The sequence below is a fragment of the Tursiops truncatus genome, chromosome 5 (genome assembly GCF_011762595.2).
Source record: "Tursiops truncatus isolate mTurTru1 chromosome 5, mTurTru1.mat.Y, whole genome shotgun sequence".
In the NCBI taxonomy this organism is placed as follows: domain Eukaryota; kingdom Metazoa; phylum Chordata; class Mammalia; order Artiodactyla; family Delphinidae; genus Tursiops; species Tursiops truncatus.
In genome coordinates this window covers 71255083-71282562 of record NC_047038.1, presented here as the reverse complement: position 1 = coordinate 71282562, position 27480 = coordinate 71255083, and the positions used below count along the sequence as shown (strand labels likewise).

At 36.2% G+C, this 27480-nt stretch overlaps 1 protein-coding gene across 9 annotated transcripts in view; it reads left to right on the top strand.

The window, feature by feature from the left end:
• The window catches only part of FRYL (FRY like transcription coactivator), a 244672-nt gene that overhangs the window by 47616 nt on the left and 169576 nt on the right, over positions 1–27480 (top strand). For 7 of the 9 annotated variants that reach the window (XM_033856984.2, XM_033856983.2, XM_019928205.3 and 4 more), the window contains one exon: positions 12166–12297. The exons of 1 other annotated variant lie outside the window; for it this stretch is intronic. The gene's annotated coding sequence lies outside the window, so the exon portion shown is untranslated. The remainder of the gene's footprint in view (positions 1–12165; positions 12298–27480) is intronic. One more of the 9 variants, XM_033856979.2, reaches the window with a different exon arrangement.

The window sequence follows — 27480 nt, the reverse complement described above, 5'->3', positions numbered from 1 at the left end:
CATTGTGTTGCCTTCTCATATGAGGTCATTTCTCTGAACTTATAAGGGAAATGGGGTTTATACAGATTTGTCTTACATGTAGTTTTCAGATATTAATCTAACTTTTAAGTCTCTTTGGATCACCTCTTGAATTAAATGACTGTTTTTGATTTCTAATACCTATTGATGCAATAAAAGGGTTGGGAGATTATATAATCATTTTGCCTCCATACTAAATGGGATTTAATTTTGTCATTGGAAATGCAGTAGAAGCTAAACCTTTTAAAGCTATTTTTAAATTAAATTTCCTGAAGTCACATTTCAAATTTTGGGTGTTTCAGCAATGTTAACTAATGAGAAGTATTTTGGTTGTATTATTTTAAGGTAAAAATATCTTAATAGAAATTTTAAATGAGCTTGCTTCAGATTAAATTAGGACATTAAGTCTTAGTTTCTGGAATATGAATTTTTAAAAATCACTGAAATATTAACTAGGGCAGGTGCTTATAGGTAAGAATCAAATTATCATTTGGTACTGTGATCTTCAAGTTTAGAGTGATGAAGGATTTTATTTTTAAAACTAAGTATCTGTAAAACAAAAAATGTTTCAAGCAGCTCATGGTTTGACAGGTTTATGAAAGGCTTGAAAGATAAAATTGTTGTAAGTGAAATATTGCATTCAACGTAGGATTTATGTAACTAAGTAAGTGAGGGTGAAAAAAACCTGATGAGGTGGGAGAAATGACTCAGTTCCTCACTTTGCACTCTCCATTTTAAATCCTGCATGAATATTACAGCTTCAAATATAATCACAACATTAATTCAGAAGCCTGATATATTAAAAGGTAAGCTTTTGTTGTTTTATAATAACTCCATTTGTACCATACTGGAACTTTCTAGAACAGTCTCCTTCTAGGACAGTTTAGGGGTGGCTGTAGAGCTGGATGAGTCACACCACACCGCCAACTCCTTAAGGTTTATGTCTGTTCAGTGTTTGTGTCCTTCACTACGTAGCTTGATATATCTATCAAGTTGGGCTAGTAAAGGTAGTAGAATTATGTCTATTTTCATTTATTATACTGTACCTGGTGTTATGTTTCTAGAAACGCTAAAGTTTTTTGGGAAGTTGGTCCAGAGTCAACATTCAAAAAGCATAATTCCAATGACCCTGAATCCACTAAATTGAGCCAGGGACCAGAAATTTTCTCAACATAGAGCAGGAATAAAGGAAAAGAGGCATGCAGGGACCCAGGAGAAAAAGGATGATTTAAGTGGAGGGAAGTTGCAGTTAAACCACAGACACAGCAACTTGCATACTTGGTCAGGTTCTCCCTGTAATGTAGAAATTGCTGACACAGAATTTTGTACCTGTGAGCATCCATCTTAGGGACACATATATTTTATTTTTATTTTTTAATTTTTTGGCCGCCTTAGTTCCCCGACCAGAGATTGAACCCGCACACACTGCAGTAGAAGTGTGGAGTCTTAACCACTGGACCCCCAGGACTGCCCAGAAACATATATTTTAGATTAAAGATTATTTTAAGAATTCTGGCTGAGAGAGAGAAATATCACTTTCCTTTATAAAATTGTTCCTGGGGCTTCCCTGGTGGCGCAGTGGTTGAGAGTCCGCCTGCCGATGCAGGGGACACGGGTTTGTGTCCCGGGCCGGGAGGATCCCACGTGCTGCGGAGCGGCTGGGCCCGTGAGCCATGGCCGCTGAGCCTGCGTGTCCGGAGCCTGTGCTCTGCAACGGGAGAGGCCACAATGGTGAGAGGCCCGCATACCACACACACACACAAAAAAATTGTTCCTGGACTTTTAAATTAATAGTGAGACGTTAGCAGAAGATCATTGAATTTAGTTTTAAATAAGCATCTCTATGATTTGTTAGCCATAATATGATTTCTCCCTTTCCTCCTATTGTTTACTTTTGATACGGCAAATTTATTCTTTCTTCATGAAATATTTAAGATAAATTATGTGTTAATTATGCTTAATTATCCTTTTTTGAAAGTTCTCTTGCTTTTGTTCTGAGGTTCAGAATCAATATAAAAACATTGAAATCATAATTGCATTTTAATTTGAGAACTTTATCTCATATAACTCCGTATAACAGCTTATTCTTTTAAAATATAAAAGAATCCGGATGTGCAGTATTTCTCAGTTTATTTACTAGTCTTGTCAGTTTCCAAAGCTGCAAAGTTGAACATTTACAGAAATTATGGGTTTGGGTTAAAATGAAGTAACGTATGTAAAGCACCTAACCTAGTTTTTCACACATAGTAGACCCTCAGTAATTAGTGGTGGTTATTTTTATTATTATTGGTCACTTAATTAATTTGGATTTCTAGGGCACCATTTCTTAGGGTGCAGTGAACCAATTCTGAATTCTACCCTCCCATATTTGTAATTTGTTTAGACTGACTTAACCACTGTGAAGAATAAAGCCTATTGGTGGGGTGGAGCTTTTTGACTTTTGTGTGCAAGTCCTTTTAGAGTTACTGGATGTACTGGAATGTGGAAGATTAAGCTTTGTGGCATGTTCTATATGGTCATCCATAGTGACCAAACTGATCTGGAATGTTGTTTTGTTACTAACTTTGAAGTGCGTTACTTTCTGTACAGAGGATGTTGATCCGAATAAATTGCTTATTATCCTTTATAAATATCTAGAATGAGACGAATTTGTCAATCAGTGTAAACCTCATCCGACACAGTACTTTCTTTCATAAACACAGGGAGGAAGCAATCCCAGGATAACCTTTCGGGTGATAAAGCCGGGCATGGCTGGGCAATTCAGAGGGTGTGTGATAGCACCCAGCTTTGCAGCCTGTCACAATGGGAAGTCATGGCTTGGAGGCCTGTGGTGAAATAGTCATGTTTATTAAGCCTTAATATGTCACTTTAATGGCTCTTCTATCAACAGCTAGCCAGCTCCTCAAAGAGAGGCAAAAAGCCATTCCTGTCATTGTAGATTGTAGCTCCAGTTACTTCCTGGCAACGGAGGCTATGAGCACCGCTTCATTGGCAGTGTCTTTCCTGTCCCACCCTCCACGTAAATTGATGACTGTCTCCCTTGTACCCAGTTGTAGCTTGCACATATTTAGGTAACTTCTCTCAAAGCATCTAAAAAGGGTTGTCCCATGTGTCTCTTCCAGCTTGTCTGTAAGCTCCTGGTTGGTGGTGGTCGTGTCTGTGTTAGTGTCACTTAGTGCAGATTCTGGGAGCTCAGGGTGGATCTTCAGTCTGTGTTAAGTGCTCGTCTCCCTGTGGCTTGTGGAGACTCCTCAACATTAACTGGTCCAATTATATTGGACCTCTCTAATTCTTCAATGAAAAACCTCTAGAGGGGCTAATTCTACCGTGTATCCTGTATTTCCATTCTTATTTCTTTCTCTTCTGCCAATGCAAATTCTCGATTTCCTTTCTTTCTTTCAAGGAACAATTCAAGTCCTTTTCCGAGTAGCTTTTTTTTTTTTTTTTTTCCGGTACGCGGGCCTCTCACTGTTGAGGCCTCTCCCGTTGCGGAGCACAGGCTCCGGACGCACAGGTTCAGCGGCCATGGCTCACGGGCTCAGCTGCTCCGCGGCATGTGGGATCTTCCCGGACCAGGGCACAAACCCGTGTCCCCTGCATCGGCAGGCGGACTCTCAACCACTGTGCCACCAGGGAAGCTCTAACTATAATACTTTTTAAAAATAGGTGGGAGACTATCACAGTGTATTATATATTATTTCAAATGTATCATATGGGTGTATATATATTGGGTTGTTATATAAAATGTATTACATGTTCATTTATGTAAAATGCATTTTTTTTCTTTACTGCAGTGAAAAGAGTTTAGAAAACATGTCCCTAGTCTATTTCACCCTTGCTTTAAACCTGGGGAACAGCCCAAATATATTACTTATTCTTTTTGCTATGCTCTCTTGTCATCGTGACCTGAATCCAAGGTAGTGTTTTCTAACCAGTTAGAAATATACAGAGGTGATATTTTCCCCCAGTACATAAAGATGTGCAGCAAGGTGGTGTTTTCATTACATTGGTCTTGCTTGCATGCCTCTGGGTACAAATAAACACTTTGGTGGATCTAACTGTTAATCTGTAAGAATTGTTTATGATGTGCCTAACTTGGTACCAAGATGTGATTTAAGCACCAAGAGAATTTGGATTATTTAATACTAGTACATAATAAAACTACTTATCAAATGTTCATGTGGGCACATACAGAGGCATAATTGTATTCTTGTAATGCACAGTATAAATACTAATATTGTTTTGGAGAATCAGCATGGTATGCTGAAGCCATGGTTTGGAAAAAGGCATTGTAGTATGTTTTTAATCTGTGGGAATTACTGGCAAGTGTAATTGAGAGATTCTAAATACTGTAGTTGTTTACTTCACTTTTGAATTTGGCTTAAATATTTTTGGTCTTGTTATTTTTTTAATCATTGAATTATTATGATAGAAGTTTAACCATAATTGTTCTGTAGATTTTAATAATTTTATCTCTTAAAGATTTATTTTAAAACAATTTCCCCTGACTAAAGATATTTAATATTTAACATTTGTTTAATATTTAAATATTTATATAGAAATATAAACATATAAACATGCTTATAGATATTTATACTATATCTTTAGAGAAATATTACATTTAACATTTAAATTTAATACTTAAATATTTAATGATAAATATTTAAACAGAGAGGATAGTGGAATGAATGTTCATGTGCCTGTTCCTCAGCTTCAGCCGTGATCAACTCTTTGTTAACTGTACCCATTCCCATTCCCCAATTCTCACTTATTTTGATGCAGTTCCTCTGTCATAACACATCATCTGTAAATATTTCAGGATGTATTTCTGAAAGACAAGGACTTCTATTTCTAGACATACAAAGTAGAATCTTAATCTTTTTGAGGAATGTACTGAAGTTATGAACATTCAAATTGTGTTTGGGATGTTAGAGTGATATAAAGGAAAAGTGAGCTCCTTTAAATAGAATAAATGGAAAAAGAGAAATACCTGATAAGCAGTTGTATCAAAACACAATAGAAAAGTTACAATGAAAAAGCCAATTAATAGCTTTTAAGTATCCATGGAGAAAGTGGAGAAATTGGCAGTTCTGAATACTTAGTATGTGCCTACATTCTATACAGGTCACTAGGAGTAAGGCGAAGTGTATTTCATACCATTTGAGATAGAAATTCTGTTTCTAGACTCTTTCTTGAGGGAAAAATCAAAGGTGTGTACAAAGACTGCCAATCAAGATATTCACTGCAATATTATTTATAGAGTGAAGAATTGAACCTAATGTTCAATACCAGTGGAAGGATGCAATGCACATAGTATATTTATAAAATTTTACAATATTTTGTAACCAGTAGAAATGGTAAAACATGATACCAATTGTATAAAATGTTGAATGCGTATTAAAAGACCTGAAAGAAATTAACCCAGATATTTACATGAATTAATAGTGTCTATCTCTTGATGTTAGAATTATGAGTAATTTTTAATTTCTTCATTTCTTTTTTTCTTAGAAATGTTGCAGATTTTGTCTATCAGCGTATGTTATATGAGTTAATAAATAATAATAAACATTTGAGTACTTACTGTGTGTCAAACACTATTTAAGCACTTTTCATCTAAAAGTGAATTCTCATAATAGCCCTGAGAGGTTTTATAATCCTTATTTTGCAGATGAGGAAATGGGCATAGAGAGATTGAATACCTTGATAATTTGAGTCTATCCTTCTAAGTTTATTGTTTGCTTCTAAATGTAGTTTTATCTCCAATAATTAGGAAGATACTGTAAATACTGTTTTGTTTTTCTGCGTATTACTTAAAGATATGTGGTTAATATTATGGCACATTAGTTAAAAAATATGATTTTTAAGTGATGGGTAACATTTCATCTAGTGAATATACCATGATTTTTTTCCAACTGGTCCTTTGTTTTTGTTCTCCCCCTCCCCTCCAGTATTTTGTTCATAAGAATAATGGTACAATGGTATCTTTGTGAATGAATCTCTATGTGCATTTCTGATTATCTTCCTAGAAAAAGCATTTAGAAGTGGAATTATTGGGTCAAAGAGCATAAACATTTTTAAAGGCTTTTGATACAAGTTATGAGACTGCAGGTAACAAATGATCATTCTTCCTTAAACTTAGTGTTTTGGCACTATAAATTTGAGAGAAATAGGTCATCTAAACATCAGTGGGAATTTGTGCTTTCATAGTTGCTCTTACAAAAGTGAGGCTTCTCTAAGCTTGCTGGAGACTATAAACACAGAGAAAAAGAGAAAAGACAAACTTTGAAGATTAAATTGTGGCCATTTACTTGCTCTGTGACCTTTCACAGCTACTTATTCATTTTTCTTATTAACTTAAAATTTGAATTAGCCTTGAAACCTTTTTACTGTAAATTGTTTTATATAACATGTAAAATACACATATCAAATTTTCATGAATTTTCTTTAATGTTTGCTCTTTTAGGACCTCAGGATCATAATTAGGTAGAGAAATTTCCAATGTATAATTTTAAAACTTATAGGTATAAAAGGCATAAGACATTGATTAGAGACAGTAATAACCCTAAAAGTGTTTTAGATGTATTTTTAAATAAGAAAGCTTTTTTCTAGGGAGTCACTCTCTTTTTGTGAAAAGCAAGAAAAATTTGGGGGTAATTGGTGGTTTCTGTTAGGGTTAAATAAGGTTTTATTGTGGTTTCTCTTGAGCGTATATCTTCTTCCAGGGACTGTGGTGACTTCTACAGAGACTTTAGCTGAAGATCTGAGCAGAGGGAGGGGGATTTTAACTTAAGAAGGTCCAGAGAATAATTAATGAAATCAGAAAATTTACCTGTGAAGCTACCAAAGAGGTTAGGATCAATTTTTTTCTGGAAAAGCCAAGATTGATAAAGGGTACTCCGACAGTCTGTGAATTTGTGAGAGGGACAAATGGAATAAATAGAAAACATTTTATTGAAATTTGAATACCTTAAGTATTTTAATGGGAAAAAAAAAAGTACAGTCAGTCCTCTGTATCTGAGTCTTCCACATCCACAGATTCAACTAACCTTGGATCAAAAATATTTAAAAAAAAAATTCCAGAAAGTTCCAAAAAACAAAACTTGAATTTGCTGCTTCCCACAGCATTAACATTGTATTTACAACTATTTACATAGTTTTTACATTGTATTAGGTATTATAAGTAATCTAGAGAGGATTTAAAGCATGTGGGAGGATTTGAGTGGGTTATATGCAAAATACTACACACTTTTATATAAGGAACTTGAGCATCTGATGATTTTGGTTTCCACAAAGAGTCCTGGAACCAATACCCTCTGGATACTGAGGGATGACTGTACTACTTCTTTATACTATGAATAGTAAAATTATGAAACTATCAACTATAAATGGTAGACATAGAAAATAAGCCTAAGGAGGATTTTTATCAGGGGTTTTTAATCCATAATTAATGATTGGATTATAAAGGTTCATAACCCTGCAAAATTAGGTATATGTGCATTTTGGAAGGAGAGGCCTCCAAAACTTTTTTCAGATTCTCAAAAGAATGACTTCAAAAAAATTCAAATTCAAAATTCAAGCTCCTACTAGAAGGTAAGCTCCGTGAGGCTAGGGACTTTTGTCTGTTCTCTTCACTCCTCTGTCCCTGGTTCTTGGCACATAGTTCTGCTCAATAAATATTTGTTAAAGGTATGATTTTTGTAAATTTATGTGTGTCCTAATTACAGTAATGGATTTTTAAAAATTAGGGATGGAAGAAAATTCCAGGTTTAGTGAGGTTGATGTCTTGGCTGTTTCTATATTTGTCCGAAATTTTTCTTTTTGTTTAAGTCTAGATGAGTAGGTAGGGCATTTGTGTGATAATTTTGTGGTCGAATTCCTGTTTTTTTTCTGTGCCAACAGAAATGCTGTAGAATGGGTTAGAAATACTATAGAAATGTAATGCTGTAGAAATGTAACAGGAAATTGTTCTAAACAATACATATTCATTCATCAGTCTATTAGAAAATGTACTTTGGCACTGTTTTCATTTGATTCAATGAATGAAATTGTTATAGAAAAACTTCCCCTTAAATTTGAGAATGGAAAATTCTCCTAATTGTTTTCATTAAACCAAGTGGTATGGCAGTAACTGCTATTGTGGCTAAAAATGTAAAATCAACAAAATGTTGAAAAATTTACCTGCAGAGAACATTGCTTTATCAGCAAGAGATTTAGATTTTTGCAGTGAAGCCCAATTATTCTAGCTCAGTGCCATTATACGGCAGTTTTAGCAGGTGATGTAGTGTAATCTGTGATTGCATTAGTCAGCATCATAAGTTTCCATACTTCTTAAAATTGAAATTTGGTAGAAGGTTAAAAGAATGACAAAAGATTAAAATGCAGGTTTGTTTTAAAAATGGTAAAAATTATAACATTTCTAAAATAAGAGAAAAAGTGAATTTCTAAAAATTGAAGTGTGATGGAACCAGTGTTAATTTATAAATCATTAATTTTCTTAATTAAAGGGATGACTGTAAATTCTTTATCTTAATGACTTTTGCCAACCAACCAGAAAAGATAATTTGAGTAATTATTTGCTGCCTGCATTTGAGTCTTTGTGAATAGATTTTTCACATTTTCCATTATCTTCAGCAGATTTAAAAAGTCATTGCATTTTACATTTTCTATACTTATTTTGCTATTAACAAATAGGAGCTATGATTATTCCAATGTATTCAAAAATCATTGCATCATTATAAGAGGCCTTCCAATATTCCCAGAATAATTTCAATAGAAGGGCAGGAATTTTCCCTTATAGATTTCGTATCTTGCAATGTGGTTTCTTTCTTTAGTTGAAATATGATTGAATCTTTAGGTCACCACACATTCCATTATTCAAGTATAAGTACAAAATACATTTTGAAGTGAAATTTAGAGTTTCAAGTTGGAATCTCTGAAGTAATTTAGCTTAATCTTTTGACCCAGTGGTGTAACCCTTTCTATAGCATTTCTAACAATCTTTGCCTAAAAACTCAGTGAGTGGGAACTCTATTTCTTTATGAAGCAGCTTTTTAAAATGAATTATATAATAAGTTTTTCTTTTTATTATGTTGAACTCAAATCTACTTTGTGCTAGGCACCATAACTTCCTGTTTTCCTTTTCAAATTATGAAGTATTCCAAGTCTGTAAGTATTGAGAGTACTTATAATGAACATCACTGAGATTCATTTATTCTTAATTTCTACTCTATTTGCTTGAGATTATCATTTTCTGTATCAATGTATATCAGAGACTTTTATGTCACGTCTTACTACAATTAGGATACATTAGATTTGTGGCATTTCTGTGCTTTATTACCCTCGTAATTCTTTTCAGAAAGGAAATGAGGTTAATGTGTTATCTGAGCACCCATTCAACTTTCTCTTTTACTTTCTAGACTGAAGCGAAGCAGGGTTGTCCTTGAAGGACGTCATTTGATCTGAGAATCCTCCCAAGCCCCAGAGCTGGGCCACTGTTCTCTTTATTTATTACACATGGAAGCTTCTAGATCATTAGTCTTGCTGAAGGTTTAAAGCCTTGGTCCTTTAAAGCTTGTGCTGTTTGACTATTTACAGTCTTATCTTCAGTGTTGTCAAACACCAACTGACCTCCTCAAGTCACTCTTGTTTATATGACTTTTTTCTTTTAAAATAAGAAACAACAGGCTTGGTCATGTGTATACCGTGACCACAGTTACCTAACCTCTCTGACCTTGACCATCTCAAAAGCAGTAGTATAAAAATGGTAATAAAAGTTACTCTTCTTGTAGATAAAATATTCTCCAAATTAATCAAGTGAAATGAAAAATAAAAATGAGTTCCACGTTAGATGATGTATATGGAGACAAGGTGAAAGTGCAATTGATATGAAAAAATGAAAAAAAAACCAACCCCAAAACCAACAACCCAAACCACACCCAAACAAAATGAAAACAAAAACCCATCCCTGCTAAAAATGATTATAACCTATAAAGAAAGCCAGGGAAGTATAAACCAAATATTTTCCAGGGTAACTAAAGACAAAAGTTTGTTTATTTTATCAAAAGTGAAAGTGGAAAATAGGAAGGCCGTATCTGTACTAGAGAGGTATTGAAAATTCTAGGCAAACATTGGGAAGTCTTAAAATGACAGTGCTCTGACAGTGTGGTTATAAGAAGAGAAAACACATGTAAAAAGCATGGCATTAGCCCTTGCTGTGTCTGAGCAGAAGGATATTCAAAAATGAAGCAAAACGAAAGATGTAGACATGGTAGTACAAATCAATCCTAGATGCAATTTTTGCAGTATTCCTAAAACAGCTTTGTCCTCCAGGAGTACTTGGTTTTGTGATTTGTCCTAGAAGACAAAGTGAAAAATAGTTTAAATTTCATTAAATACACACCAGCATGTGACTGTACTCTGCTCACTATGTACAAGAAATGGTATGCTATTTGTCACATAAACTTTATTTGCTTTGAGGGAGAAATAATTCCATTAACCTTATATAAAATAAAGGATAAAAAGTTATGGCAGAATTGTAGATATCTTCTTGTTAATAGATTCAGAAATATTTGGTGGGGCAGTCAAAAATTCCATACGTCTGAATGATATATGATTATGAACAAGTACATCTAAATTACTATTTTGTTCATATTTACCAGTTTTGGGGCTTCAGGGATTTGGTTTTAGTCATGATTTAGTTGATTATACCTCTGAATAAATGAAATATCATTATATTTTTTTCTAAATTGGCTAAAGGAATTTCAGATTAAGAAGGTTTAAGTACAAAATTAATATTTCAGCAAGTAGTTCTTTCTGTTGGGTTGGGGATTAAATTCATTAAACAGAAAAAATAGTAGGAAACCAGATGTGATTTAAAATGAGGTTGATTAGAGTTTCAATGACAGATTAAAAATGTGTCCTATTTAACTGTTGAAAAATGCACAGACCTTTCATGGTAATAAAAACGTGGAATGTGGGCTTCCCTGGTGGTGCAGTGGTTGAGAGTCCGCCTGCTGATGCAGGGGAGGCGGGTTTGTGCCCCCGTCTGGGAAGATCCCACATGCCGCGGAGCGGCTGGGCCCGTGAGCCATGGCCGCTGAGCCTGCGCGTCCGGAGCCTGTGCTCCGCAACGGGAGAGGCCACAACAGTGAGAGGCCCGCGTACCGCAAAAAAAAAAAAAAAACCAAAAAAAAAAAAAAACGTGGAATGTGCATGATTACATGTGAGGCCTTATATGTGGTAAAAGGGTAACTCCCTATGGTCATTGGTTTCATTCTTAGTAGCCATCAAATTATTACATATAAGGTATAGTAGTTCACAGTCCATGACCCGCTCAGTTATTATAATAGGACTTTGAAAAATATACATCCTAAATCCTAAACACTGTCTGTAGATGGGATAAATATTAGGCCTAGTGGGTATATGAACTATTTTGCAAATCTGATTAATTTAGTGAATAAAATGAAAATGGATTTAATGTATTATTGAACAGTTAAGGTATTAATGTATTCATTCAATCATAGCCTAGTAAAAGCATCATGGCTTGTCACTGCAAAGAGAAGAAAGGAAAAAAACTATAGATTAAAAGGGATTTAGGAGAGACAGTAATAATTGCCTGTATGGATTTTGTTTAGATCTGGATTAGAACAAACTGTTTAAAAAAACACTTATGAGAAATTTGGGGAAATTTGAGCACTGATTGGTAGTTGATGTTGTAAAGAAATTATTTTGAATTTATTGTAGATATTATAATGGTACTGCCTTATGTTTAAAAAGCAAATCTTTGTCTTAGAGAGAGACATACAGAATTATCTACAGATGAAGGGGTATAGTATAATGCCTCAGAATGATGCAGAGTGGTGGGATAGGAGTTGGGCGGGGGTGTGAAGATATAAATGCAACATGACTTGCTGTGAGTTAACAACGGTGGGTTCATTATACTAGTCTTAATAATTTTGCATTAGTTTGAAATTTTTCATAATAAAATCTTAGAAAAAAGTGTAATGCAACATTAATTGAAAGAGGGATAACTGTAGCACCAGGTGACACTGCAATATAATATATTCAGAAGTAAGGGTAGATATGAGTCACACACAGATGTACTTTTTATAAACATATCTAATGTGTCAATCTCATGTTTTTCTTCAGAGCTGAAGCCGTTTATTTGAATCTTGGATGATTAACACCTAAATGCTTAATTCTCAGAACTGCTCAAGAGTCCCACAGCCAGGATTAGATGATCCAACTTACCACCAAGAAATTACTGTCTTGAATTCTACGGTAAGATTATAATAAATATTCTAAAGGCTAAATAGTGACCATGAGGTCTAAAAAGATTTTTAAATGCTGTCTTTGAGTGACTAGCCTTTATTATAATTTCTCAGTCCTGTAACTCTTATACCAAGAGTTCAAGGTTGTGATAATCAACCAAAGATCTTAGAAATATCAACATGCAAACAAGGCTTTATGGTATTTCCCTGTCATAGATTCAGCTAGTAACAGATACTGGAGTGCCATGCTTTCCCTCTTGCTGTATGTCTCAGGGTGGGTCCTCCAAAAACTGATGCTGGAAGGGAGTTTGGCTTCCGGGATGTTTATTAGGGATCAACAACCTATAAAGAGGGGAGGTTATTGGGCAGAGGAAAGTGAAGTGTAATGTAGGCTCAACAAAGCCTTAGCCAACTGAGACAGGGAGTCTTGTAGTTGTAAGAGTTAAGCTTCTTGGGGATGGAAACATATCCTTAATGCCTTTGCATTGGGCACAGGCCATTAAAGAAGCTGCTCGGCAAATATTTGTTGAATGAAGGAAATCTGAGAAAAATCTTGTGGTCCCTCCTATAACACCTAATCCTTGCCCTTCCTTTTTCCAGTTGAAAGTGTGGTTTAGAGCAGTGAGGTTAACAGTGACACACATGGTTGTCTTGTACATCATGAACAAACATGAAGGTAACTTGTCCTCCATAATCAGCATGTGTTGCATACCACTGTGTTCCTGGGCTCCACAGATAAGGAAGACCTACAATGGGACCTGAGGAAAACCACACGTATAAGTTTTAAAGCAGCAGTCCCCAACCTTTTTGGCACCAGGGACTGGTTTCGTGGAAGACAGTTTTTCCACAGATGGGGGGTGGGGATGGTTCAGGCGGTAACGCGAGTGATGGGGAATGATGGGGAGCGGCAGGTGAAGCTTTACTCGCTCGCCTGCTGCTCACTTCCTGCTGTGCAGCCCTGGGGTTGGGGACATCTGTTTTAAAGAATGTGAGACTGTATCAGTAAAGAGGAAACAAACAAAAGAACAACATGGATCTAGAGGGTATTATGCTAAGTGAAGTAACTCAGGCAGAGAAGACAAATACCATGTGATTTCATTTATATGTGGAATCTCAAAAACAAAACAAAGGAACACACATACAACAGAAACAGAGTCACAGATACAGAGAACAAACAGGGGCTTGCCAGCGGGGAGGGTGTTGGCGATATGGGTGAGATAGGTGAAGGAGATTAAGAGGTACACATTTCCAGTTATAAAATAAATGTCATGGAGATGTAACGTACAGCATAGGGAATATAGTCAGTAATATTGTAACGACTTTGTATGGTGACAGGTGGTAACTAGACTTACGGTGATCTTTTCATAATTATAAAAATATCGAATCCCTATGTTGTAAACCTGAAACTAGCATAATATTGTAAGTCAGTTATCCTTCAGTTAAAAAAATATGAATGAACGAGGGACTTCCCTGGTGGTCCAGTGGTTAAGAATCCGCCTTCCAGTGCAGGGGATGTGGGTTTGACCCCTGATTTGAGGAACTCAGATCCCACATGCTGTGGGGCAGCTAAGCCCGTGCACCGCAACTACTGGACCCTCATGCCACAACTAGAGAGAAGCCCCTGCGCCACAAAGAAGAGCCTGCACACCATAACGAAAGATCCTGCATGCTGCAACAAAGATCCCACGTGCTGCAACTAAGACCCAATGCAGCCAAATAAATTAAAAAAAAAAAAAAAAGAATGAATGAGGTAAGATGGACAAAACAAAAACCCTGTAAGATACAGTGATAACTCCTAGGCTATTAAGGGATATGGATTATGGTTCTAACCAGTTTGTTTTCTCTGTGTTCAGGGAATAGGCTGATCAGATATGAATTTTTAATCCTCTTGTGCTCCAGGGTTAAGAGAGAATCTACTTCTGAGAAGGACTTTTTAATTTAATTTTATTTTTTTGAGAAGGACTTTTTTAAAGTCAGTGTTTTTTTCTAGTTGGTACAGTCCTGCTTTAGGGCAAGAAATTTGAGTCCTTTACTTGACTTCTTGTTGTGTTTTTTTTTTCCCCTTTTTACTGTAGGATTCCGTGAGACAGAATTTGCATTAATAAATCCTCTAAATTTTCTCTGAACCTTAATACTATATTAATGCTTTATGTGTAGAGGACTTTTACTTAACATCTTTTAAATGAATGAAATAGAGAATAATTGACTTCGTTATTAATGTGGCAGAAGAATAAGGATTAAAAACTCGACAGTTCAGACCAGAAATTTCCTTGTTTTTATATTATAACAATTTTCCCTGATACCTGTGTAGACAATTTTATGCTTCATCTTTTAATATATGTAGAGCATTTTCTTCATATTGAGTGTTGGAAGAATGAGATTGTGTTTGTGTTTCACTAAGTGAATCACATTTTTTTTAATTATTAAAATGTGTATCCTTCAAAGTTATCAATTTGATTAGTTTAGGGATGTTTACGTCTTATCTGTTCCCATTTTTTTTTTTTTCCATTTCTTTCGTGTCACTTCGTAACCCCAGTAACCCCACCAGAGGACCGGCAAAGGAAGGGAGAAAAGACATTAAGTTCACAAAGTCTTATGTAGGCACCTTTTACTGGCACATTTTGTCATGCTTCTGGATTGTAGTAAGGCAGTAGGATCAGCTACTTTTGCTATTTTAAAATATTTAGTAGAATGCTCAGTTATTTGGAAATAAATTGTGTAAGGTTGATTACTGGGTTTATTTATTAAATATTTATACTTTAAACTGTTCAACTTTATTTTCTTAGATTCATACATTTTAAATTATCAATTTTTTTTAGTAATTCATGCCAAGGTTTCCTTTGCTACTGTTGATACTTATGATTGATTATAATGAAGAGGTTTTTGTGTGTGTGTTTAAAAGTATATTGAGATGTTCATAATACAGTATAGTTTTAAATTACTCCTTTTCACCTCCTGTAAAACTTGATGTTCCTGCGGTCTATTAGTGAATTTTCAGAATGATAAGAATTATCTTTTGAAAACAAGTTACTGTTTCACATTTAAGTTGTTCAGCATATTTAAAAGTAAGACACACCTCAGACCAAAGTAAATTTGTCTTAACATTATCACAGTGTAGGTTTTCAAAGTCTAAATGTTAAACTAGATGGATGCTAAACACTTTATAGTCCCAGTATTGCTGTTAACAGCCATTGTACATGTACATGTATATATGAAGTGCAGTTTCACAGTCGGTAGCTGTTTGACTTCTTATCAGTATGAACAGCAAATGTCCTAAAAATCAGCTTCAAAACAGCTGGCAGTCGACCCACCTAAGTTCACATGACGTTTCTTTGCTCTTTAACACAAAGAGTGGACCTTACCTTCTCATCAAGGAAGTTGGTACAAGCACCCTTCTGTGTGCTCGTGGGCCCAGTAATGCAGAAGAACCTTAAAATGGACTTTTTGAAGAGAGTTGTTTCTCCCATTCGTTCGGGAGATGTGGTTTTGGACACTAGAGAGAGTTTTCAGGGAAGTCCTCCAAGATTGCTGAAGTTGAAACCTCTTAGTTTGCCTTCATCAGAGAAGACTGTAGATGAGGAGAGTGGTCACAGTAATTATGACAAACACCAACATCAGCAACTAGGTAAAGTAAAAATGTATTTTCAATCCTTTAATAAAAACTTATTTTAGAAAAGTAAAATTTTTACAAGTATGAATTCTAGTGAGCATAAATCTTTATTTTGAAAATCAAGTTTAAATACTAAAAAGAATTTAAAAATAGAGTAAATATATAGTGGGCCTAAATTTTTTTAGTATCAAAATTTTGCTTTGAGTTTAGATGGAGAAATATTGATTGCTATAGATCAAGATAAAGGCATTAGTAAAGTTAACAGTTTAGTGATCTTGGAAAATATTTTTATGATGAAGGATTATACTTATTGAAAAAAGGTATTTTACAATCGGTAGGGTATATACGTGAAAAACAAGATACTGAGTTTTATCTATCACTACAGAAATCACTTTAAAAAAAGTCCCATTCTTTTGTTCTAAAGATAAAGAATATTTGGGATGAAATATTAAAAAAAAATCTTTGAATATAATAATGATTATTTTGTGTCACTACCTTTATTTCATATAATTCTGCAAAGTTGAATATAATGCCTTTTAAAGTTTGAGAGGATGATACTCATGTGTCAGGAGAAAAATCAGGTTTGCATATGGTAACTAGAAAATGTTGGGGGAAAAAAAGGGAAAATCCTTTAGGAAGATGATGAAAAAAATGCCTGCTTTAAAATTTGGACTAAAACACTTAAAAATGTTAAAATGTTCTGTATGATTATGAATTTTTATTATAGGGAATATGTAACTGCTCATATAAATTAATGTAATATTTAATAGAAAGATTTTCTGTAAATCCTCTGCACGTTTAACATATATTCTTATAGCTGTTTTTTATGCATATTTAATATGCACATATATATTTTTACTTATAGAATTTAAAAATGAGACTTACTACCTAAACTGTTCTGATACTTGCTTTTTCATTTAATACATCATAACCATCTTTCTGTCTCTTTATAATGCACGCCATTGTATGACATAATTTATTCAATCAGTCCTTATTGATGAACACTGAGTGACTTTAATTTTTAATTATTAAAAGTAATTATGTAATAAATATCCATTTATTTTATTTATTCATTTATTGTATTACTTTATGCCTTTGTATGATTGCTTCTTAGTATAAATTTCTATGTACATTTAAAATTTTGATAGACAATGCCAAGTTACTTTTCAGAATTTTCTCAATTTAAGCTCCCCAGGGCAGTATCTCTATTTCTTTGTACTCTCCTTAACACTGTTTCTTGTCAGTTTAAAAAATAGGGTCAGGGCTTCCCTGGTGGCTCAGTGGTTGAGAGTCCACCTGCCGATGCAGGGGACACGGGTTCGTGCCCCGGTCCGGGAAGATCCCACATGCCATGGAGCGGCTAGGCCCATGAGCCATGGCCGCTGAGCCTGCATGTCCGGAGCCTGTGCTCCGCAACGGGAGAAGCCACAACCGTGAGAGGCCTGCGTACCGCAAAAAAAAAAAAAAAAAAAAAAAAAATAGGGTCATACTTAGGAGAAACTAAAATTTCTGTTTTAAAAATATTATGTAAAAGAAAGGAGAAGGAGCTTTTAAGTTTTAAAAAGAAATATTCATTTCTAGAATATACTGGTTTTAGAAGTCTTTTTTTTTTATACTCTTCACTCATTTGGGTGGATAAAGTGGAGGTGAGACTACTGATGGGTTAGTGCCTCTTAATTTCAATTAAAATCTGTAAATCATTCAGTACTTAGTTTTGTGTTCAACAGTATAGATATGCGTAAGTGAAGAATATGAATGTATTAATATGTGCAGTTATTTATGTTATTAAAAATTTACTCTTTAGCTTTCAGTCTTGAATCATTTAGTTGCTTTCTTCACTGTACCACAGCATATATAAGGGACCTGGTGTTTAAATGTAATATCCTATGCCCATTAGTTTAATATGGCTCCTTTTTTTTTTAAAGACTGTCTTACACATTTTTGAACATAGCGTATATGTTATAAAGTATAATAATGAGATTTTGTAATTTACATTAATTTTCAAACAGCACTCAATTTAATGATTAAGGGCTTTCTATGCTATATATCTTTTTACCAGTCAGTCAAAATAAAGCAAAATCATGGAACTGAAACAACTGAAGAATCTGTTTGAAATTTCAGAGGCCACAGGTCCTTTGTGGAATAACTCTTGCCCCATTTTTCTCTTCAAAAATAAAATTCAACTTTAGGGAATGACTATTAAAATTAAGGGACTTCTTTGGCAATATCTGTAAAAAGATTTGGTTTCTGAAATTTCAGTTTACTGATAAAGTCCTTTTCCTGAATCTCAAAATTTGATACTAAATTTATATTGTATGTAAGAATAAAACCCACATGATTCACACCAGTCTACACACTGATTACTTGCAACTCAGCATGAATGAATTTACCTCCTGTTTGCTGGTGGTTCTGGGATAGAGATAATGCAGTAGTTTATCCAGAAGTCATGCAAAGAACTGGGTACAGTTCTTCTAAAGGGCGTTACAGTTTGCTCATTTAATGAAAGGAGAGATCAAGAGTATGAAGAGATTTCATATCAGTAGTGCAAAGAAGGAAGTATTCTTTTAGAGAAAAACTGGTATGTAATCTCATAGCTTTGTATTTGGATCAGTTGTTTCCAACTTCTTTAATTGTTAATTCAAAATTACAAAAAATTATTTCTAAGGAATTTAGACAAAATTGTAATATGGATTGATAATTGTACTTTTGTGAGAGGATAAGTTTGCAGTATATAGAAATTTACCTTGCTACTTTTAACTCCAGAAATATTTATAGATGCTTATGGTTTCTTTAACAAAAATATGCGTAGAATTTTGAGGTATTTGCAGGGGTTGATTCCCCCCCCCCCCCCATACGCGGGCCTCTCGCTGTTGTGGCCTCTCCCGTTGCGGAGCACAGGCTCCAGATGCGCAGGCTCAGCGGCCATGGCTCACGGGCCCAGCTGCTCCGCGGCATGTGGGATCTTACCGGACCGGGGCACGAACCCGTGTCCCCTGCAGAGGCAGGCGGACTCTCAACCACTGCGCCACCAGGGAAGCCCAGGGGTTGATATTTTGAAGAACATTTTTCTTCACTTTTAATAAAGTTTTTCATTTTTTAACTTTCTCTAAATATTAAGTAACCTAATGTTTTAAAAGTTCGATAGAAATTCGCAAACAACAGACTGGATTTACCAGAAATCCTCTATTTCTCTGTAAAATGTATTAACAAATGCCTGTAGTACACTGCACACTGTTCAAATCCCCTGCCACCGCTTCTGCTACTAACAGATTCAGGTGTGGGCTTACCAAGAGTTGGTTGCGTTTTAAACCAAACTTGTTTATGCCAGTTATACTTGTAATTGTGATCATGTATTTTAATTAGGTATCACATAATTCAGTAAAGTATGAGGCTGAAAAGAAAGTCGTTTCGGTGTAAAAAAGTTGAATACTTTGCTCATACTCTATAAAAGTGAATTCCTCGAAAAGTTTCCTTTTAAATTACATTTAGGCCAGAGAAGTATACAAGATTGGACGGATTTTGCCCTCACAAACCTTCAACTTCCTACTCCACTTTGAAGAAATTGAAACTAGGTATCATAGGTGATGTACATGGACTGTATCTTAGGCGAGAAAGACAACAGAGTAATCAGCAAATTCACCTTAAGAGACAGGGACTTGGCACTACATCAAAAGTCTAGGGAATAAACATGGAATTTTTATATTTAAGTTAAAACCTTTAGTAGACCTATTGATTTCCCCCCCCACCCCCCTGACTCCTACTTTAATGGAGCTTTTTGATTAAATGATTAGTTAACAGTTATAATTTATCATAAAGGGACTCTATATGGTTGTATAATGTTGCAATTTTGTTAAAGAAGTAAATCATTTATTTGCTGTCCTTTTACTTCCTTAATAAAAAAAAGAATCAAAATGTTCATGTTATGTAATCATATTCATAAGATACTTAAAAATCCAATTTTTTGTGTGTAGAGTCCTAATTATGTGATCAGAGACTGATTTCACTGATAGATATTATTTGTGCCAGTTCTACTAATATTTATCTTCAGGCGTAAGAGTTGGTGGGGAGAAAATGCCCTTCACAGATTCAGAATATACTTCAGGGCTATCTCACCATTGAAGGAGAATGAATGTTAGGCATAGTTATGCGTCAGATCCTACGAATCAAGCAGTGTGTTTCCACGGGCTTCTGTTGTGACAGCTGCAGAGTCCTTGTATCTCCAGGACTGGGTTATTTTTATTCTGATGGAATCAACCTTAATTTTGTTGTTGTTCATTCTGTTTGGAGTCAAGAATAAGTGAGTGTAAATATATTATAATTGATTTTTATAATTCACCAGAACAGAGATAATGAGACATTGAACAGAACTAAATATATGTCGAAATTATTTGATCACCTTATGTATTCTGGGCATTGTTGTTTTGATTTACAAATAACTTAAATGGTCTAATTTGTCTACCCATTTAGTGCATACCTGTCCCTTTTCCCCTCTCAGAATGTAAGTTGAACATGGACTTTGCTTTGTCTACTGATGTGTTCCAGGGTTTGGAACATAATAGTTGCTCAATAAATATTGGTTGAATGAGCAGATGTTACCTAAGTCATCACGAAAACCCTGTGAGATAGGTTGTTAAAAGTTTTAAAAGTTCAGAGAGGCTTAACCAAATTATTTGAGGTTTTTTGGCTACTCAGCAGTATAGTCATGCCTGTTTTTATTTATTTATTTTTGGATAATTGGATTTCCTAATACTGATATTTGTCATCCCCACAGAAAGTGTATTGGTTTTTAAAATGAATTTATTTATTTATTTATTGGCTGTGTTGGGTCTTCTTTGCTGTGCGTGGGCTTTCTCTAGTTGTGGGGGCGACTCTTCATTGCGGTGCGCAGGCTTCTCATTGTGGTGGCTTCTCTTGTTGCGGAGCACAGGCTCCAGACGCGCAGGCTCAGTAGTTGTGGCGCACGGGCTCCAGACGCTCAGGCTCAGTGGTTGTGGCGCACGGGCTTAGTTGCTCTGTGGCATGTGGGATCTTCCCAGACCAGGGCTCAAACCAGTGTCTCCTGCATTGGCAGGTGGATTCATAACCACTGCGCCACCAGGGAAGCCCATGCCATTGTTTTAAAGTCAGGCATTTTGTCCTTCTACTCCACCTCACTGCAGTGTTTGATGTTTTTGAATATGTTTAAATTATTTTTAAAAGACTAGTGTATCTGTCAAGTTTAATTGTTCCACCAAAGAACACATACTTTTTTTTGGTGCTTTCATTTTAATTAAGAGCTATATTTCAATAGGAAAACACTTTAATTCCAATATGTCTGCATCTCTTTCAGATCCTGTGTTACGCTTTAATGAACAGTTGATAATTATTTCTGTAACACTCTGGTTATGTAAGCTGATTAAGTAAATAGCTGTTTCACATGACTTTTACAAAAACAGTTGAGACTCACATTAGGATAACATTTTCAGGGCTTCCCTGGTGGTGCAGTGGTTGAGAGTACGCCTGCCGATGTAGGGGACACGAGTTCGTGCCCCAGTCCGGGAAGATCCCACATGCCGCGGAGCGGCTGGGCCCGTGAGCCATGGCCGCTGAGCCTGCGCGCCCGGAGCCTGTGCTCCGCAACGGGAGAGGCCACAACAGTGAGAGGCCCGCGTACTGAAGAAAAAAAAAAAAAACATATATATATATAAAAAACATTTTCATTTCATTATAAAGTGTTAATGACTCCATGGGATATAAACATTAAATAGTATACTGGTATACCTCTCTTGAGGTGTTCAGCACAGCTTATTAGCAGGAACAGACCAAAACGTAGCACTTGTTGTATAAAATTCCAAATGTCTTTTGGTTGAGTTTTAAAGGCTGCTATTTATATTTGACTAGTGAAGAATGGGGGATGCTAACTAGTACTAACTGGATTTCTTTAATAAGTGATCTTTTTAGTTTTATTTTTGTCGAACCGTTGCTCTCAGTGGTTAGATTTTGTATCTCCTGAATAGCTTGCTTTTGTTTGATGCACCCTATGTTGGGTAGAGGAATAGCATGGCAGGCCAGTTTCTTTTTAGAAGGGAATGAGATGAGTAAAGAGTGTTTTAAGTGTTCATCAAAGACTGGGCTCTGAGGTTTTCTTTCGCCACTTCAAATGCTTGTAAGTGATAACAGCCCAAAGGAGATAGAGAATCCTTTGGAATTCAAATGTCATTAAAAGATTCTTGGGCAGGACAGTGTCATGGAAGAACTTGAGCTCCAAATTATAATCAGTCTGCTATGGAATTTCTGGCTTGACCCAAATGATACCTTGTTCTCACTGTGTAAGTGTGTGAAGGAGTTCACGAATTCTTCTTGTTTATATAAATGAGATTTGGAAGTGTTGGGCTTTCATAGTGTCCTGAAATCAAGTAGGATCCCTTACTTAAGAGGGCCTTTGGAGTACTTTTCAGGTAGTTTTCATTGGCGATTGCAGGAGAAGCCTTATGGGTGGTTATATTCATGCCTTTTCTGAGTCTGTGAGAATTCTCATGATAGAGGAGAGATTGGAAAAGACCTACAGGCGTGATGGGAGAGAGGCAGTGAAGTAAGTATTGAGAATGGCATGGAGTGGGGCTTTGATCCAGACTGAGTTGAGCTCCACTGGTGACTGGCTACGTGTCTTTGAACAGGCTACTTAATCTCTCTAGGCCAGTTGACCTCACCTATCACTTTGAATGATATTTTCTTTGTAGCATTGTTTTCAAGATTACCAAAAATGGTAACAAAATTGATACATGATTCCATACATAGTGGCTATTACTGTTTAAAAAAACTTTTGAATTTTTGACTTGGAGATAGATGAATCAAATTTAACTAGGATTTATCTTTGGAGCATTCCATCGTAGAAAACATTCTAGGAATTTGGATCTAGGTCTTTTCGTTGTGCATAATTCCGAACCATTTTAGCATGTGATTTATAGCTACATGACAGTTCGTGGGAACTTGAGTTGCAACACCTTCTCCTGTGCTTTCCTTCTTTGTCTATAATGGGTGCTCTTCCAAATAGCTACTGCCAAAAGATCTTGTGATTCAGATACAAAGGTTTTTAGAAGTTAGTGTAACAGTATTACTTCAGTAGGTTCTCTTGGCTGTTTTTAAAGTTAGCCTAACACTTTTAAAAAAAAATTTCATTTATTTTTGTCTGCGTTGGGTCTTAGTTGCTGCGCACAGGCTTTCTCTAGTTGCGGCTGGCGGGGGCTACTGTTCCTTGCAGTGTGCGGGCTTCTCATTGCGGTGGCTTCTCTCGTTGTGGAGCACAGGCTGTAGGCGCGCAGGCTTCAGTAGTTGTGGCATGTGGGCTTCAGTAGTTGTGGCTCGCAGGCTTCAGAGCACAGGCTCCGTAGTTGCGGCGCACAGGCTTAGTTGCTCCATGGCATGTGGGATCTTCCCGGATCAGGGCTCGAACCCGTGTCCCCTGAGCTGGCAGGCGGATTCTTAACCACTGCGCTACTAGGAAGTCCCAGCCTAACGTTTCTTAAGAAGGGTCATTTTGGACTGTCTCCTCAAGGTAAATAGATGTATATTTTTAAAAATTGGGGCAGTTAAGTGTGACTAGAGTTAGGGTCAGGGTCTTTACTTCTTTGGCTTTTAGAAAGGACTTTTAAGAAAGTTAATCGAAATAAAAATGCATCTGTCTCCATTTTAAGAGGCCTGGAATAGTCTCCTCTCTATACCACTTACTCTCCCATTTCCTAATCACAGAATTGATGTTTATCTAGTATGATGATATTGGTTGTGAAAATATTACAATTTCTCGTATCAGTTGATACTTAGCTATTCCTACATCCCTTCCCCAAGTGCTCCTGCTGCTTCAGCCCTCCTGCCCTACCCCAGGACCCTCTTTATCACCCTGGGATTCACCAACAAAAGGGTGAGACCTAGGCATAGCAGGGACTCCAGGACCCACCTCCACTCTGAGGCTGGGCTTGTTAAATTGTTCAGTTACCATACCTTCCTGGTGGCTGACTATTTTGATCATCACCCCTGTTTATTTTCACTTAGAGAAGCAAAAGGAAGGAGATACTATGAATAAGATAAAATAGTTGAAACAAAAGGGTATAAGAAAAATATAAATAAATATTAGGCAAAAATACTGAAAGAATGTGTAAAAAGATGAATAAAATGATAGAAAATAATATCTATATCCAAAGATTCTAAAAAAATAACAAAGAAGTGAAAATGCACAGTAAAATAGGTTGAGATGACTAAAGCTGAATGTAAATTTAAAATGTAACTAAAAGAATATACTAGGAAGGTTAAACAAAAATAAAGTGTGCTATAATAGGAATTCAGGAAGCAACATACAGCCCAAGGGTTAACTCCACCCACCTATAAGTAGTGGCCTTTGGGTTGAGGCAACCATACATAGTTATAAGCTTCCAATCCTGGTTACTTCCTGAAACTGGAACTCTGCAGGGGGAATAGAAGTCTCTGTGTGACTGTCCTTGGGGTTGACTAGTTTCCCTCGCCCCCAACCTCAATTAATTATTCTCTGTCATTGTCCACTAGCTTCTATTATTCCATTTAATATAAAAGTATTGTTTCTTTTTCCAGATACTGAGTTCTTTGAGAACTGCGTTGGTCTTATTTATGTGGGTAGCCCCAGAGCTCAGCCCCGTGGCAGGCACTCAGGAAGCAGTTATTAAATGTTTGTTGACGGTTAGCGTCTTCTGTCCTCTGGTTCTTGTCCTTTATGTGCCAGAGCAAGTTTTCACTTGTTCTGAAGAGCTGCTGTCAGTTGCCATATTTAGCCCACTGACTTCTTCCTTCAAAACCATCTAGCACATCGCTCAGTGGGCAGTGGTTCCTGAGGCAAAAGCAGCCTCCCATTAGTTTGAAAATGAAAAAAGAAAAAAAAATCCTTCAAATCAAGCAAAAGATGATCTAGAATACAAGTTTTTTCTGGAAAGGGTCAGATAGTAAATATTTCAGGATTTGTAGGCCATGAGTCTCTGTCACAACTGCTCTGCTCTGTCTTTGTAGAGCAAAAGGAGCCTAGATGAAATGTGAATGCCTGTGTGTGGCTGTGTTTCAGTACAGCTTTATTTACAAATCAGGTGATGAACCAGATTTGGCCTGGGGGCCTAAACATTCCAACCCTAAGCCAGAATATGGAAAAGGATATTGCTAACATCAGAGAGCTACATGCAGGTAATTTACCTGGGAAATAGAGAATGGAAACTTTGAAGAAGCGGTTCACTGTTATACTTATTTTCTGTAACCCTTGGAGTAGTGTTTTATCCATAGTAGGTGTTCAATAAATATTTGTTAATTTGATTTGGGATCCGACTCTCTCACTTATTCTCCCTGGGCTTCAGTTATCTATCTTATATAAAATTTAAGGGGTTATGTTACGTGATCTTTAAAGACTCTCCAGTTAAAAAAATTATGCAATTCTCTGTTTGTGGAAGGCCAGATGGTTTATTCTTTAAAGATAACAATTGTTGGCTTAACACATTTCCTGTATGCCTTTAATATCCTGCTGTGGAGTTCTGAAATGGTTGCTTTTTACCACTCATTTTGTTTTATGGACCTCTCCATAATGGAACTCATTGTCCACTAGGTAACACTGGTACCTTTCACCCATCTTTATCACCCTATCCTGCCACATGTGTGGATACAATACACACTTTGCCTTACTTTAATCATAAAATTTATTAAGCCTAGTCATTTTTTAATAGAATAAATCAGCTCTAAAGGTAATTCATTGTAGGTTTTTTTTTTTAGAAAGACAATGATTCTTTATAGAAAGATGGTGATCAAAATGAGGATCAGTCTGCCTTTGAGAATTATGTTTTCCTAAATGCTGTATCAGCAAGTGAACATTCCATCATTGATTTATTCATTTAAACTGGTAAACAATAATCCAAAATAATTTTAGATATTACAGATGTAAATTATTATCACCTTACCTAAATTTTAAATTCTACTTTTACTTAGACTTTTTTTTTTTTTGGCTGCATTGGGTCTTCGTTGCTGTGTGAGGGCTTTCTCTAGTTGCGGCGAGCGGGGGCTCCTCTTTGTTGCGGTGCGCAGGCTTCTCATTGCGGTGACTTCTCTTGTTGTGGAGCATGGGCTCTAGGCGCGCGGGCTTCAGTAGTTGTGGCACGTGGGCTCAGTAGTTGTGGCTTGCAGGCTCTAGAGTGCAGGCTCAGTAGTTGTGGCGTATGGGCTTAGTTGCTCCGCCGCATGTGGGATCCTCCCGGACCAGGGCTTGAACCCGTGTTCCCGGCATTGGCAGGTGGATTCTTAACCACTGCACCACCAGGGAAACCCCTTTACTTAGACTTTTGATAGATTTTTCTGTTTCTAGAGAGTGATTTGTTTAAGGTTAGGTAAGGCATCTGACAATCTCTTGTACTGTTCTCAAGAAGAAGTATAAGGTGGCATATATTTCTAGTCTACATGACAGAGAAACTTTAAAAAAAACTCTAAAAAGTTCTTTGTAAGGAATGCAGAAAATTTATCTTTATTATTTCTCAGGGTTCTGAATTCTCTTTCTTTTTTTAATGAATATATCTTTTATTATTTTAATTAATTAATTAATTATTGGCCATGTTGGGTCTTCATTGCTGCACATGAGCTTTCTCTAGTTGCGGTGAGCGTGGGCTACTCTTCGTTACGGTGCACGGGCTTCTCATTGTGGTGGCTTTTGTTTGTTGTGGAGCATGGGCTCTAGGTGCATGGGCTTCAGTTGTTGTGGCTCGTGGGTTCAGTAGTTGTGGCACATGGGCTCAGTAGTTGTGGCTCGCAGGCTTTAGAGCGCAAGCTCAATAGTTGTGGCGCATGGGCTCAGTTGCGCCATGGCATGTGGGATCTTCCTGGACCAGGGCTGAACCCTTGTCCCTTGCATTGGCTAGCGGATTCTTAACCACTGCGCCAACCGGGAGGTCCTGAATTTTCTTAATCTCTATTTTTAAATAAGTATAGGTGTGTGCTAAAAATGACATGAGCAAGATAATGATGTTTTTGTATTAATATAATTTAAAGTAGCACTTCTTAAGCTTTACTGTGCTTAAGAATGACCTAGGGGATCTTATAAACAAGTGGGTTCTGATTTATAAGGTTTAGGATAGGGCTTTAAATAATGTTAAGATTACGAAGGTAAATTCTTCCAAATTAGTTTTAATATAGTACATTATGATTAAGCTTGACGATGCATAAACATTTTCCTGTGTTTTGGGCTTGCCCATTTAATTACACTGGACAATCCCTTCATCTTTTCTTCCTAACACTGCTGGGACTCTACTTCCTAAGTGTAATTTTTGTCTTTACATTTGAGTGCCTCTGCAGTTTGACACTTCCTTTCCTTTACTGATTTAGACTGTCCTCTTATACTTTATTACAGCCTTGCCAACTCACCCCTTTTGTTTTAAAACTGAGTGATATAAAAGGGGGCTCTAATAATAAAAATTTCTAGTTGACTGAAAGCTTATTGTGCTACTGACAAGGTAGGAAAAATTCAGAAAGGGAAGTGTTGGCCGGAAGTCGTGAGCCTTTGTGATGGCGCTTCATGGATAAAGTGACCATTGGTCTCCACTGACCTTGGACAGTTAA